The 16747-nt window shown below is 34.4% G+C and overlaps 1 long non-coding RNA gene across 1 annotated transcript in view; it reads right to left on the reverse strand.

The window, feature by feature from the left end:
* The window catches only part of LOC122481557, a 94338-nt gene that overhangs the window by 1345 nt on the left and 76246 nt on the right, over window positions 1–16747 (reverse strand). The gene's annotated exons all lie outside the window — the stretch shown is intronic.

A 16747-nucleotide genomic window follows, 5' to 3' on the forward strand; every position in this document is an offset into this window, starting at 1 on the left:
ATCACTGATTCAACAATATGCAGACCAATTCCCTTTATGAGAAATCCAGACAGGTAATAGGCTCCTGCTCCCCAGGAGAGCGCACAGCCACACTGAAGCTGGTGGGAAAATTCACGGCACTGTCTTGCCATGATCCCTCTCCCTGGCACAGCATCACACAATGGAGAGGAAATTCCTACCTCCTGGCTTCTCCTTGGGAAGGAAAAGAGAAGAGCAGACCATACATACATCTAACATTCTGTGCTTATAGTTATCAATATTGTACTTCTCACTTAAAAATTTAAGAGGGTGTATTTCATGTTATGTGCTTTTTACCACAATGATGATGATAAATAATAATAATGATAATAATAATAATTCTACCAGAGATAAAGAAATAATAATTTTACCAGAAAGAATAGGAACCTAAGAGGATGGAGGAAAGAAAGAGAGAGGAGAGCCTCTTCTGAAAGAAAACCTCACAAAAACTTGAAATGCTCATCCACACGCAACATTTTTGATCCCCTCTCTAAAAAATGTTCACTTTGTGGAAAAAACACATTTACTAGGGATGCCTGGGTAGCTCAATAGGTTAAGTATCTGACTCTTGACTTTGACTCCGGTTATGATCTCACACTTTGTGAGTTTGAGCCCTACATCAGACTCTGCACTGGCAGTAAGGAGTCTGCTTGAGATTCTCTCTTTTTTTCTCTCTCTACCCCTCCTTGCTTTCCCTCTCAAAAATCAATAAACATTAAAAAAAATCTATGAAATTATGTTTAAGATAGCCATGCACTCATTAATATGGATGCCTATTATGTGCATACACAACTGGCTTGACTCCCTAGCTACCTGAAATGAGTCTTCCATTTTGTTTGATAACATCTTTTTTCAATTTTTTATTACGATAAAATGCATATAACATTAAATTCACCATCTCAACCATGTTTTTTTTTATTTTATTTTTTTAATTTACATCCAAATTATTTAGCATATAGTGCAACAATGATTTCAAGGGTAGATTCGTTAGTGCCCATCACCCATTTAGCCCATCCCCCCTCCCACAACCCCTCCAGTAACCCTCTGTTCTCCATATTTAAGAGTCTCTTATGTTTTGTCCCTCTCCCTGTTTTTATATTATTTTTGCTTCCCTTCCCTAATGTTCATCTGTTCTATGTCTTAAAGTCCTCATATGAGTGAAGTCATATTTGTCTTTCTCTGACTAATTTGTATGCTGTTTCGAAGGGACGCAAGTACCCCAATGTTTATAGCAGCATTAACAACAATAGCCAAAGTATGGAAAGAGCCCAAATGTCCATCGGTGGATGAATGGATAAAGAAGATGTGGCATATACATACAATGGAGTATTACTCAGCCATCAAAAAGAATGAAATCTTGCCATTTGCAACTACCTGGATGGAACTAGAAGGTACTATGCTCACCATGTCAACCATCTTTAAATGTACAGTTATGTGGTATTAAGTATATTCATAATGTTGTGAAATCATTACCACCATCCATCTCCATAGCCTTTTTCATCTTGTAAAACTGAAATGCTATGTCCATTAAACAAACTCTTCTTTCCCCTCTCCCACCAGCCCCTGGCAACCACATTACACTTTCTGTCTCTATGATTTTGACTGCTTTTAAGTATCTCATCTAAGTAGAATCATGCAGTATTTGTCTTTTTTTGACTGGCTTACATCACTTACCATAATGTCCTCCAGGTTCATCCATGTTGTAGCATATATCAGCATTTCTTTTTTTTTAAAGGCTGAATAATATTCCTCTGTATGTATAATACCACATTTTGCTTTTCCATTTTGCTTGTCCATAGATGGACACTTGGGTTGCTTCCACGTTTTAGCTATTATGAATAATACAGAAATAAACATGGATGTACAAATATCTCTTTGATACTGGGTTTTCAGTTATTTTGGTTATATCCCCAGAAGTGGAACTGCTGGATCATATGGTAATTCTATTTTTAACTTTTTGAGGAACCACTTACTGTTTTCCATAGTGGCTAGACCAGATTACATTCCCACTAATACAGCACAAGCATTCCAATTTCTCCACATCCTCAAGAACATTTTTTGTTTTGTTTTTTTTTATAGTAGCCATCATATTGGGTTTGTAGGATGGTATGTCATTGTAGTTTTGATTTGCATTTCCCTAATGATAAGGGATATTGAGTGTCTTTTCATGAACTTCTTGGCCATTTGTATATCTTTTTTGGAGAAATGTCTATTCAAGCCCATCTTTGAATTGGGTTGTTTGGGTTTTTTTGTTGTTGTTGTTGCTGAGTTTTAGGAATTCTTTATAAATTCCAGATATTAATCCCTTACTAGATACATGATCTTCATATATTTTCTCCACTTCTTTGGGTTGCCTTTTTACTCTGTTTTACTCTGTTGACATTTTTTGGTGCACAAAAATCTTCAGTTTGCTTGAAGTCCAATTTGTCTTTTTTTTTTCATTTGTTGCCTGTCCCTTTTTTGTCAGATCCAAGAAATCATTGTCAAATCCAATGTCATACAGCTTTTTCCCTATGTTTTGCCCTAGGAGTTTTATAGCTTTAGGTCTTAAACTTAGGTACTTGATTCATTTCAAGTTAATTTTTGTATATCATGCAAGGTAAGGGTCTAACTTCATTTTCTTGCATGTGGGCACCCAGTTTTCTCAGCACCATTTGTGCAAAAGACTGCCCTTTCTCCAATGAATGGTCTTGGCACTCTGGTTAAAAATCATTTAACCACATATGGAAGGGTTTATTTCTGGGCTCTCTATTCTATTGCATTGATCTGTATGTTTGTCTTTATGCCAGTGCCACATTGCTTTGATAAATAGTTGATCTGAAATGGAAGGAAGAGTTAAGTGACAGAGATTTGGTTCAAGGATATACTATTGACTGACATAAGAAAGAGATGATTCTTAATTATCATGTGCCTATCCAAAAAAAGTACTAATTTACTCCAACTTGCATCTTAAAGCAAGGGGCTATGATAAAAGAGTGAGTAAATATCAAAACTCAAATAACTATAAATTTTATAGATTTTCAATAAATCACTATATATATATAGTTTTTATAGATTTTCAATGATATATATATACCATTCAAAATGCAAGGCATTAGAGACATTGTTGTCGACAGCTTCAGCAGTGATGGAAGACAGAGCCAGTGGCTTTGGTAGCAGTAAAAAAAGATGGGGATGATTCACCTATCAGTGCCCTCAACATCGGACACAGGCAACAGATCACATGTAGACCGCAGCAAATCAGTAGTAAAATCATGATGTAGTTGTAAGCACTCAACTCCAGAGAGCAACTGCAACCTCTCTTGCATGCATCCACAGCAATATCTTGAATGAGCATGAATGACAAAATTCCCTGTTGGGAACACAGGAAACATTACCACAATGAAGTAAGGCAGGAAAAAAAAAAATAGGTGATTCTCTTGCAGTTGATTGGAGGCTTTGTGTCTGAAGTAGAGAGGAAAAAATATCTGAAGAACAATAGGAGTCAATGGTGAAAGAGCGCTGGCATTTCTAAAGAATGGATGGGTTTGATTTGTATTTCCCTGATGATGAGTGATGTTGAGCATTTTTTCATGTGTCTGTTAGCCATCTGGATGTCTTCTTTGGAGAAATGCCTGTTTATGTCTTCTGCCCATTTCTTAACTGGATTATTTGCTTTTGGGGTATTGAGTTTGATAAGTTCTTTATAGATTTTGTACACTAGCCCTTTATCTGATATGTCATTTGCAAATATCACCTCCCATTCTGCTGGCTGCCTTTTAGTTTCGTTGATTGTTTTCTTCATTGTGCAGATGGTTTTTATCTTAATGAAGTCTCTAGTTCATTTTTGCTTTCATTTCCCTTGCCTCCAGAGACATCTAGTAAGAATTTGCGACAGCCGAGGTCAAAGACGTTGCTGCCTGTGTTCTCCTCTAGGATTTTGATGGTTTCCTGTCTCACATTTAGGTCTTTCATCCATTTTGAATTTATTTTTGTGTATGGTATAAGAAAGTGGTCCAGTTTTCCCAACAACATTTGTTGAAGAGACTGTCTTTTTCCCTATTAGATATTCTTTCCTGCTTTGTTGAAGATGAGTTGATTATGTAGTTGTGGGTCCATTTCTGGGTCCTCTATTCTGTTCCATTGATCTATGTGTCTGTTTTTGTGCCAGTACATATTGTCTTGATTACTACAGCTTTATAATACAGCTTATAGTCTGGAATTGTGATGCCTCCCACTTTGTTTTTCTTTTTCAACATTACTTTAGGTATTTGGGGTCTTTTCTGATTCCATACAAATTTTAAGATTGCTTGTTCTAGCTCTGTGAAAAATGCTGGTGATATTTTGATAGGGACTGCACAGAATATGTGGATTGCTTTGGGTAGTATAGACATTTTAACAATGTTTATTCTTCCAATCCATGAACAGGGATTTTTTTTCCCATTTCTTTGAGTCCTCTTCAATTTCTTTCATAAGTGTTCTACAGTTTTCAGAGTACATCTCTTCTACCTCTTTGGTTAGATTTATTCCTAGGTATCTTATGGTTTTTGGTGCAATTGGAAATGGGATCTATTCCTTGATTTCTCTTTCTGTTGCTTCATTATTGGTGTATAGAAATGCAACAGAATGAGATATGACCTCACAGCAGTCACAATGGCTAAAATTAACAACTCAGGAAACAACAGATGTTGGTGAGGATGCAGAGAAAGGGGAAACTTTTTACACTTTTGGTGGGAATGCAAACTAGTGTAGCCACTCTGGAAAACAGTGTGTAGGTTCCTCGAAAAGTTAAAGATAGAGCTACCCTACGACCAGCAATTGCACTACTAGGTATTTGCCCAAAGGATACAAAAATACAGATTTGAAGGCACACATACACCCTTATGTTTATAGCAGCAAAATCAACAATAGCAAGCTATGGAAAGAAACCCAATGTCCATCAACTGACGAATGGATAAAGAAGATGTGGTATATATTCATACAATGAAATATTACTCAGCCATCAAAAAGAATGAAATCTTACCATTTGTAACAACATAAATGGAACTAGAGTGTATCATGCTAAGTGAAATAAGTCAGTCAGAGAAGACAAATAGCATATGATTTCACTCACATGTGGAAATTAAGAAATAAAACAGCTGAACACAGGGAAAGGGAAGGAAAAACAAAATAAGATAAAAACAAAGCGGGAGGCAAACCCAAGAGACTTAACTATAGAGAACAAACAGAGGGTTGCTTGAGGGGAGGTGGGTGGGGGGATGGGCTAAATGGAGATGGACATTAAAGAGGGCACTAAGTGGGATGAGCACTGGGTGTTATATACAAGTGATGAATTACTAAATTCTACTCCTGAAACTGACACTACACTATATGTTAACTAACTTGAATTTAAATAAAATCTTGGAAGGAAAAAATACAGAATGGATGGGATCACACCTGAAAAAAATGCATTCTATTGTGTGACTATAATTGAGACTGAGTTTATGCCTCAAAACTGCTATGGCTTGGGAATACTGATGTATCAATAATATTTAAGAGAATAAGCAGATAGATTTCTGGTACACCAAATTTGCTATTTCAGAATTTTCTCCAAAAAAGGCAAGAAATTTTAGTCTAAAGAAAATATGTAGAAACAACAGTCTCCAAATCAAACATATATATAATCATTATACTGAGGGTACAAATTATTGTTTTCCTGTTAGTATCTGTACCTGTATTCTTACTGCCTTCATTTTGTTTCCAGGTAATTAGAGGCTGAGATCTAGGAAAGATAAAGTGTTTAAAATGCTTCCATTTAAGAATGTTATTGCTACATTCTAAAGCAAAACTACATGTAGTCACAAGTTAAACAGAGATGGTTAAAAATGAGACGTTAACATTTCTAAATTGTGCTGCTGCTTGTCAATGAATATAAACATTAAATAGTCAACAAGATTTGAGACTTAAGAACTATGAGAAGTAGAAATGAGAAAAGCATATGGAAATAGATGCCTTGGAGTCATTAAACATAACTCTGCTACTACAGCATTACTTTTGTATTCAGAAAATAAAATCTAAGACTATATTTGTTATATCATATTTCTGCTCTTAATCTTTCTATCTCTATCAGTGCAGAGCCTGCTTGGGATCCTCTCTCTCCTCCTCTCTCTGCCTCTCCTTCCTCAAAATATATAAATAAATAAACAAAAAGATTCTGTTTTATTTCTGATTCTGTGCTATTTTCTTTCTTTTCTCTCTTTTATTTTATGGTCTATTTTTCTATGATACCTATTCTCAGGATATTGTAAGTTGTGAATTCTGGTTTTAGTTCCATTAGTGTTTACTTTTGTATCTTTTAATGACATAAGGGTATAGTTGACAGCTTAACAGGTTCACTAATGAAATAAATTCTATTTATTACCTCTGAAGAAATTATTAAATTACATACTTTCTCAACCTTTTTCCACCTCTCTACACACACCCTGGTTTTTGCTTTTATGCTCTGGGATTTTGAAATCACAAAAAATTTTCACATTTAAAAAAATTATTTAGAATTATAATACATATTATTCAAGGGATTACATTTATCTTTTATAATTCTACTTATGATAATAATTAGACTCAATTAAATGCTTAAATAGACTCAAAACCCACTACCACTCCCTTCATACCATGGACTTGCCATTCAACAATTCTTTTTTTTTCCCCCCTAACTAGCTGAATTGAGTGTTTAGATGGAGATTTTGGTATGACAGATATGTAAGTAATGTATTTCTGAGCCTTTGGATACATAAGAAAATTTTTTGTTGCATTTATATGGGAATAATAGCTTGGTGAAACATAGAATTATTGAATCACTCACTCTTTCCTAAAATTCTGGTAAATCATGCCCCGTGTATTCTGAGAATATAGCAGAGAGGTAAACAGCACAATACCAATAATATATATACATATTATATATATATATATTATATATATATATTATATATAATTTGGCTCTGCTAATTACTTGTTATGTGATATTTAAAAATTACATAACCTTTTCTTTGTATTCTAAATCTGTGTTCTCATCTGTAAAATGGGACTATTATCTCTCAGGTCAGATGTAAGAAATTAATGACATGTACTGTATTAGTGCTATCTAATAGAGACATAACATGAGCCACATGTCATAAATTTAAATTTTCTAGCACTCACATTTAAAGGGGAAAAACAAAAAAATATATTAAATTTGGGGCGCCTGGGTGGCTCAGTCCATTAAGCGTCCGACTTCGGCTCAGGTCATGATCTCACAGTTCGTGAGTTTGAGACCCGCATCGGGCTCTATGCTGACAGCTCAGAGCCTGGAGCCTGCTTCACATTCTGTGTCTCCCTCTCTCTCTGCCCCTTCCCTGCTCATGCTGTGTCTCTCTCTGTCTCAAAAATAAACATTAAAAAATATATATTAAATTTAAAAATATATTTACTTAACCCAATATATTCAATAATACATTGTCATTTCAATATGTAAACAATATAAAAATATCAATGGGATATTGCATTATTTTTATACTAAGTCTTCAAAATGTGGTGTATATTTTGTACTTCTACCTTATAGCTAAACATATAGCATATATAAAAATTGGACATGCCACATTTCAAGTGCTCAGTGAGCACATGTATCTAGTGGCTATCATACTGAAGAATATAGAGCAATATAATGCAACTCATTAGAATACCTGGTATAAACATTCAATAAATTATATATATTTTTATTGTCTTAATATTATAAAGAAGTTTTATTTATTTTATTTTACTCAGAAAACTCTTTTACTTGCTTTCTAAATAACTTGTTTCTTCTGCCTAAATATATGCAGGAGTCTACTTTTTTAGCTTAAAAACTTTCTAAGTAAAGTCTTTATTGAAATATAATACAGAAAAGAGCACAAATTATAAGTGTTGACCCAGAGGATATTTACACAGTGAACATGTAACCACCACTGAAATCAATAAACAAAACAGTATCAATATCTCAGAAGCTCCCCTATAATAGTTGTAACTTCCCAGGTGGCTTCAATCACTATGATGTCTAATTTTACCTATTACTAAACTTTATACAAATAGAAACATATGATGTCTATCCTTTTATGTCTGGTTTCTCTTGCTCGGCATTATGTTTCATACATATTGTTGCATGAGAGTTTGGATTATAATTCTTTATTATATAGTATTCCATTGTATGAATATACATTTATTTATGCATTCTTCCATTCTACTGTTGATACACTTTTGAATTAAATCCACTTTGAAGCTTGTGCAAAAACAACCAACTATAGCAGGACTGACTGTCATCCTTAGACTGGATTGCACACACTGTTGGCCCTTAGCTGGTAGCTGAGAACTTGCATTTGGAAAGGGTTCCTGCCACCCTAATTTTAAAAGGCTCATTGTAACTAGACTGTTTATAAAAACAATATGGTTTATGTGAACATTGCTTTCCTCCTGGAAGACTGGCATTCTGGTGCATGCCATGTAAAGGCTGCATACTTGACTAGCCCCAACAAAAACCTGAAGTACTGACCTCTACAGAGGTTCCCTGGTAGACAGCATTTCACAGATGTTATTTATACCTTCTTATTGGAATAATTAAGCATGTCCTGTGTGACTCCATTGGGATAGAATTCTGGAAGCTTTTCAGGCTTCCTCAGGACTTTGCTCCATAAGCTTTGCCCTGTGCTGATTTTGCCTTGCTTTGTTACCCTTTTGCTACAAGAAATTATGCTGTGAACATGACTTTAGGCTTGTTGAGTCCTGTGAGTCCTCTAGTGAATCATCAAACTTGGGGGTTGGTCTTGGCAATCCCTGACACAGGGCTATTACAAATAGCACTACTACGATAATCTTGGCCATTCCTTTTGGTAAGCATATGTTGAATATATATATACAAAGGAGTGAAATTGTTGGATCATAGGATATGTATTCAGCTTTACTAAATACTGAAAAGTAGGTTTCCAAAGTGGTTATACCAATTCACACTCCTATCAATAGTTTATGAGAGTTCTAGTTACTCTACATCCTGTCCGACACTTGGTATTTTCAGTTTAGCCAATTTGGTGACTCCAAAGTGACCTATCATTTTGGTTTTAATTTGCAGTTTCCTTGATGACAAACAAAAGTTGAGCACCTTTTCATATGTTTATAGGCTTCTTGTATGTCCTTCATTGTGATGTGTCTGTTCAAGGTCTTTGCAATTTTTCTACTGTGTTGTCTCACTTTTTCTTATTTTGTAGGCATTCTTCATGTATTCCATAAATAAGACATTTATTATTTATATATGCATGTGTGTATATTTATAATATGACAAATATCTTCTCCCACCCACTCTCTTGATGTTATCTTATAATAAGCAGACGTTCCTAACTTTAGTTTAATTTATCAATTTTCCCTTTATATCTAGCAGTTTGTGTGTCTTATTTAAGAAATATTTACTACTCCCAAAGTCATAAAGATGTCCTCCTATTCTTCTTCAAAATGATTTACTCCTTTAACTCTTACATTTAAGTCCACAATTCACTAGAAATGATTCTTTGTAAGTGTTGAGGTTTTTCTTTTTTCTTAAAGTCCAATAACATCCCCAGGATTGTTTCACAATTCATTACTATTTATTTTTTCTGTAATAAGTTGTACACTTTTGATCATTTACATCAGTTCAAGAAAATTTTTCTTTGGGGCACCTGAGTAGGTCAGTCAGTCAAGTGTCCAACTCTTGACTTTGACTCAGGTCATGATCTCATGCTCCATGGGTTCAAGCCCCACATTGGGCTCTGCACTGGTAGAATGGAGCCTGCTTGGGATTCCCTCTCTCTCTCCCTCTCTCTGCCCCTCCCCACACATGTTCATGATTTCTTTCAAAACGAATAAACTTAAAAATTTTTTTTCTTTGTAATTATATTCCTAGATATTTTACTGTTCCATTTCTTCTGTCTTTCCTCTGGTAACACTATTGCTTCCCATTCCAATATGCTCTATTTGTGATAATTTCTCTAAAAATTATGTTATCCTTCTGTTTCATTCTCTTTTATTTTCTTTCAACTTTATCTCTTATTTTATAGAGTTCACAAAAGAGGATGAGAGTAAGATCATAGAAATGTTTACCACTACAACACAATAGCAGCAACAAGGCACCTGGGCTCGAGAAGTGAAATAGAAGTCAATATTATAGTTAAAAAAAGCTTTTTTAATTACATATAAAATAACACACATAAGTAGCACAGAATTCAAAGGAGTGAGGAATCACATTGGCCCAGTGTTAAAAAGGAATGTACCTCAGAGAAGTTGATGAGTTTGAGGATACGATAATAAGAACATTACTGTGGGAAGAACCAAACTATGTATAATAGCTGGTATTTTAGTTATCTTGGTAATATATCTAACCACTATGGACCATACAAATTTGCAATGACAGAGTGTGTATTTTTAATAATGAACCAAAGTCTATATTTTTATTTGGCACAAATTTTCCATTTGTTCATGGAAGTTTATGAAAGTCAAAAAATAATAATTAAATGTGACAAAGAAAGTATAATTCTACATTTGATGGGCTTTTGATTTCCTTGGCACTGAATATCTCAAGGTCTAGTTATGAATCAAATAAATGTAAATGTCATCATGCTATTTAAGATTAGGTGTTAGAGCTATTAGATCCATTCTGAAGCTTTCATTGAGCCAAATGAAAATAAGAACTGACCTTAGTCAAGCTTTTCACTGAAATTAAATATCCTCATCATAACTAAAATTATCAGTGGGATTCAGGAAGAAAATATACTCTTTGCAAGCTATTATCTTCTGCATTCAGAAGAGTTGAAATATATATGCATGTAATAAAAGTATATGCTAATTTTACAGAATATTTCCAGTTATACTTCTTTTCTGCTTGAGAATTTGCACTGTTCCAATATCATTAGATCCTTTCAGCTGCTCTGTCATAAACATGATTTTTTTTTCCTTGTGCTAATGTTTCAAAATGCAAATAAGGTAGCCAGAAGGACATGTCCAAAGGTGTCTTACTGAGCATTACCATCTTGATGAGTTAATTGCTGGCCAGGAACTGGGCCTCCCATTTTGCAGCTTCACAGACCTGATTTTTCTTGTACATTGACAATGAATCATACACCTGAAGTATGAATTCAAAGTTCAAATGGATACACATTCAGTGAGAAATAAGATTCTAAACAGAACTAGAATATTTGTATCTCTTGCTAGGAAAGTGTACATAAGAAACCAAACATAATTAGAGATCACTTTTTTAAAAATTAACTACTTAGAAAAATTAAATATTTGCTAGATACTGCTGAAAGTAGCATTATGTATCCTTTTGCAACAGAGATCAGAAGTTCAAATGCCCTAGGGTTCAGGAAGTTAATATCCATTAGCAAAGGGATCCCAAATGAAGACTGCTGAATTGAAGGACTGCAGGACTTTAACAAAAGAGTTACCAGATACTCACGTCTAGTTGTTCATTGTAATGAGGGAGAATAGATCCAGAGTTGACAGATCTTCTGGTTTTTAAATTTTTTTTCCAGTTTAATTGAGAAATAATTGACATACATCACTGTATAAATTTAAGACACATGGCATAATGGTTTTACACATATCGTGAAAATGATTTCCACAATAGGGTCAAATAACATCAATCTGCTCATATATTGATGCAATAAAAAGAAAAGAAAGAAGAAAAAAAGAGAAGAAAAACTTTTTTCTCCTTGGAATGAGTACTCAGGATTTACTCTCTTAACAACTCTCCTATATATCATACAGCAGTGTTAGCTACAGTCATCAGTTACATTGCATCCCTTGTACTTATTTATCTTATAACTGGAAGTTTCTGCCTCTTAACAACCTTCCTCCAATTCCCCCTACCCCTCTCCCCACCTCTGGTAACCACAAGTTTGTTTTTGTTTTTGTGTTTAGACTCCACATATAAGTGAGATCACACAGTATTTTGTCTTTCTCTGTCTGACTTATGTCACTTAGCATAATGCCTTCAAGGTCCATCCATGTAGTTGCAAATGGTAGGATTTTCTCATTTTTTTATGACTCAATATTTCAGAGTGTGTGTGTGTGTGTGTGTGTGTGTGTGTGTGTACGCACAACTTCTTTATCCAATCACTCATTGATAGACACTAAATTGTTTCCATGTTTTGGGGATTATATACAATGCTGCTATGAACATGGGCATGCAGATACCTTTTCAAGTTAGTGTTTTCATTATTTTGAAAATATTCCCAGAAGTTAAATTGCTGAATCATATTGTAGTTCTATTTTTAATTTTTTGAGAATTCTCCATACTGTCTTCCATTGTGGCTGCAACAACTTACAAACCCACCAATAATGAACATTCCTTTTCTCCACATCCACACCAGCATTTGTTGTCTCTAGTCTATTTGACAATGGTCATTCTAACAGGCATGAGGTGATATCTCTTTGTGGCTTCCATTTGCATTTCCCTAATGACAAGTGGTGTCATTTTGATTTTTAGTTTTATGCCATAGTGGTTAGAGAAGATATTTGGTACGATTTCAATCTTCTCGAATTTGATAAGACTTGTTTTATGGCCTAATATTTAGTCTAACCTAGACGTTCCATGTGTGCTTGAGAAGACTTTGCACTGTGAAGTTGCTGGAAAGAATGTTCTGTAGTCTATCAGATCCATTTGGTCTACAGCATTGTTCAAATCTGCTGTTTCCTTATTGATTCTGTATCAGATGATCTATCCATTGTGGAGAGTGGGGTATTAAAGTCGCCAATAATTATTGTATTACCATTTATTTTTCCTTTTACCTCTCTTATTTTTTGCTTTATATATTTAGGTACTCCAATGTTAAGTGTGTAAATGTTTACAATTGTTATGTCTTTTTGATGCATTGACCCCTTTACCATGATATAATTAGCTTGCCTCTTTTTTACCATTTTTAATTTAAACTATTTTGTCTGCTATAAGCATAGGTACTCCCTGCTTTTTTTTTTGGTTGCCATTTGCTTAAAGTGTCTTTTTCATCTTTTCATTCTGTCTATGAGTGTCTCTAAGGCTAAAATGAGTCTCTTACAGGCAGCATATTGTTGGATCTCTTTTTGATGTTGTTTTTTGTTTGGTTGTTTGTTTTACCCTTAAGTCATTCTATGCCTTTTGATTGGAGAATTTAATCCATTTATGCATAACGTAATTTTAAATAGGTAAGGACTTACTACTGCTATTTTTTTTATTGTTTTCTAGTTGTTTTGTAGATCCATTGTTCCTTGTTTCTTATCCTACTATCTGTTTTCTGTTTTGATGTCTTTTGGTATCAGTATGCTTTCACTTCATTGTGTTCTTTTGTGTAATTAGTAATTACACAAAATCTGGTAGTACCAGATTTTCCCTTGTGATTTCCATGAAGCTTACATAAAATATCTTAAACTTATAACACCCTATTTTAAACTGGTAACAACTTAAATTCAGTAGAATTATATACTTGACACTTTCACTACTCTTCCTCTCATATTTTGTTATTGTTGCTACAATTTATATGCTTATTATATTGTGTAACTAATAATAGATTATGTATTTGTGTTATTTTTGTTACATTCTTTTTCTTAACTTTTAAACTGAAGTTGTGAGTTATGCACCATTATTTCTATATTGCAGTCTAATTATGACTATGTATTACAATTATCAGTGAGATTTTTACTACCTTTTTGTGTTTTTATGATGCTAATTGGCATTCTTTTACTTACACTCAAAAACTCCCTTTAGCATTTCTTGTAAGGCAGATCTTGTAGTAATGAACTCCCATAGGCCTTCTTCACTCTTTTTCATTCTCTTCTCTCTCTCTCTTTTTTTCCTGCTCCTCTTACTGGATAATTTCCAATTTCTAATTTCCAGGGTCACTGACTCTTCCACATGGTCAAGTCTACTTTTGAAACTCTACTGAATAACACATAAACATTAGTGACATACGATAGGGGATTAATGGATCAATGAATCAGTCAATAAATCTGTGGAGGAAAAATGTAAGACATCAAAATATGCTCAGAAATACACATCATGAACAAACCCATGTTCATTAAATTTTGATTTTCCTATCCATTGGTATGTGTTCCCTAAAACTGGACTTCAAACTTCCAACTCTAGTCACATATTGTTTTATCATCAAAACCAAAATACAGTTGATCCTTGAATAACACAGGTTTGAATTGTGCAACTCCACTTACACATAGATTCTTTCCCCACAAATATAGCACAGTACTGTAATGCATTTTGTCTTCTATATGATTTTCTTAAAGCATTTTCTTTTCTTTAGCTTACTTTATTATAAGAATACAATATGTAATACATATAACATATAAAATATGTGTTAATTGTCTATGTTATTAGTAAGGCTTCCAGTCAATAGTAGGCTATCAGTAGTTTCGTTTTTGGATAGCCAAAAGTTATATGCAGATTTTCAACTACATGAGGCTGGGGTGGGCAAACAGTGCCCCTAACCCCCGTGTTGTTGAAGGATCAACTGTAGCTTGACACTCAGACAAAAAAGATCCATTAATCCCTCATTGTATACTAATATTGTTTTATATAACTTTAATTTTCATTCTTCAACCTTCTGTAATGTTCACTGGTGACTTATTTTCTTCTACATCAAATATAATCATCACCTCACCCCACCATATATCCTCATTTATCTCTGACACAAGTGACAGAAGAACACAGTTCTTGAAACTGAGGCTTCAAGAGGAGCAGTGTCTTGCCCAAGGCTATATAATCAGCAGTAGCAGCAGCAGCAGCAGCAGCAGCAGCAGCAGCAGATCTAGGGTTCAAATACAGCTCTAGCCAGCACCAAGCCCTCCTTCTTTTCACTGTATCCCTCACAGACAAATATACCCTATTGGATCCTACTTTACTGTGATCACTTCTAACTGAAACCCTATCTGTTCGCATTGTACCCATCCTTTATGTCCAATTCAAATTTTGCTGCCTTCCATTTAAATATACATATTTTTTGTGATAAACATCATTACTATAATGCTGAAAATGTCAGATTGAAATATGTTAACTTTAAAATATGCTTTCAAAAATAAAATATAAAGTAGAAAATTTGAAAACCATACAGCAGGTTGAACTTCATGGTGGAAAGAATAAACAATGGATAAGGGAAGGGGTTGCAGAGAGGAAACTGTCAGATGATACTGCAGAAGCTGAAAAAGTAAGACACAGACCTCTCAGTTCCCAGCAGCTTTCAGATATAGGATGGAGCACCCTGGCCAGTCCAAATCCCTCCAACCTTATACTCATGGTGTCCAAGACTAAATGGAGACACCAAAATAGATGAGCCAAGGGTCTCATGATATGAGACCCTGCCCTGTTTTGATGGAGGATACAGGATCAATTAATAGGAATGCAGTGAGCCCCTGAATGGATCAGGAGATATAACCACTCAGGAAGAAAAGGGCAAAGAAAAAAGCAAACTAGGAATACTAAAGCCAAGTGAGTGGTGATCAATCCTTTTCCATTTGGTAAAAGGATGGAGGGCAGAAGAATACCAGAAGCTTACAGGAAGGAGAGGAAAGTGAGGTAGATATATCAGAGAATAAACATAGCCTTATTTGATAGGCCAGATTTAACTTCATTAGATTTTAAGGGGGGAAACAGGAAGGTAGAAAGAAAAGGAAAGAAAGAAAGAAAAAAGAGGAAATGAAAAAAGTAAAAGGGAAAGGCAGAAGGAAGCAAGGAAAAAAGAAAGGATGGAAGAAAGAAGGAGAAGATATTTGTCTTTTGCAATTATGTTCAATCTAGCAAAAATCTAGCATCAAACTATGGGATTTATGACTATGGTTTCTTATAATTTATAAAAATTCCAGGTTTCATGAGAGTAGCATCCATGCCTTCTTTTTTTCTATTCAAATAATTCAACAGAGCACAACAGAAACACAACAGAGCAATATTTTATAAAAGAACTACTTCCTTGCTATCACTCACTCTAGGCACACAAACTTAATTGCAACAATTAGATAAATTTAATACATGGAAGAGATGCTTTAGGTAAAAATTAAATTGATTATTTGAGACGATGAAGCTCAAACTATGGTATGCATACTATATGTGTTTTACTCTAAAGTTAATTTAAGCATATTTAAAATTTCTTAAATTAAATAATATACTGTTGGGACCCAATATGAACTTCCATATTCCTCCTCACCAATCAAGACAGTTTCAACTTTTAGCCAAGACAGAATTTTCTTTAGGAGGTCTAAAGAGAATGCCTCTTCCTGGGTTTCCCGAACACCTCCTCTGTGTGCACAACTCTGTCCTGTGCAATATGGACCTTGTAGAATGCCATTTGTGCCACTAAACTTGATTTTTTAGTCTCAGACATTCTTTAAGACATTTCTGAAACTTAAATCTTTATCAGTTGATCTCTTACATTAGCTTTGTCCAAAAATATAGTGTCCAGAAGACTTGTGCATTTTCCCTAATTTCTCTACAGATGAATTCTTTCTTATTATTCTTTCCTTTGGCTTCTTTCCATTGGTATGTTTTTTATCCTTCATATTCTTAATTGCAGTGTGGTAATGGGACATTTTTAGAGTTAATCTTGCTTGGAAGAACAGTTTACCATTTGGGTAGAGTTAGAGTTGAAACATGTTTTCCATATCATTACCATTACAACTTGTGTTTAGTATGATTCTTGTAACTGGAGAAGCTTGTGGTATGTGCTGTTGAACCATTTCATGGCTAATATTATGGAAATCACAAAAG

This window comes from Prionailurus bengalensis, chromosome C1 (assembly GCF_016509475.1).
Source record: "Prionailurus bengalensis isolate Pbe53 chromosome C1, Fcat_Pben_1.1_paternal_pri, whole genome shotgun sequence".
NCBI classification, from domain to species: domain Eukaryota; kingdom Metazoa; phylum Chordata; class Mammalia; order Carnivora; family Felidae; genus Prionailurus; species Prionailurus bengalensis.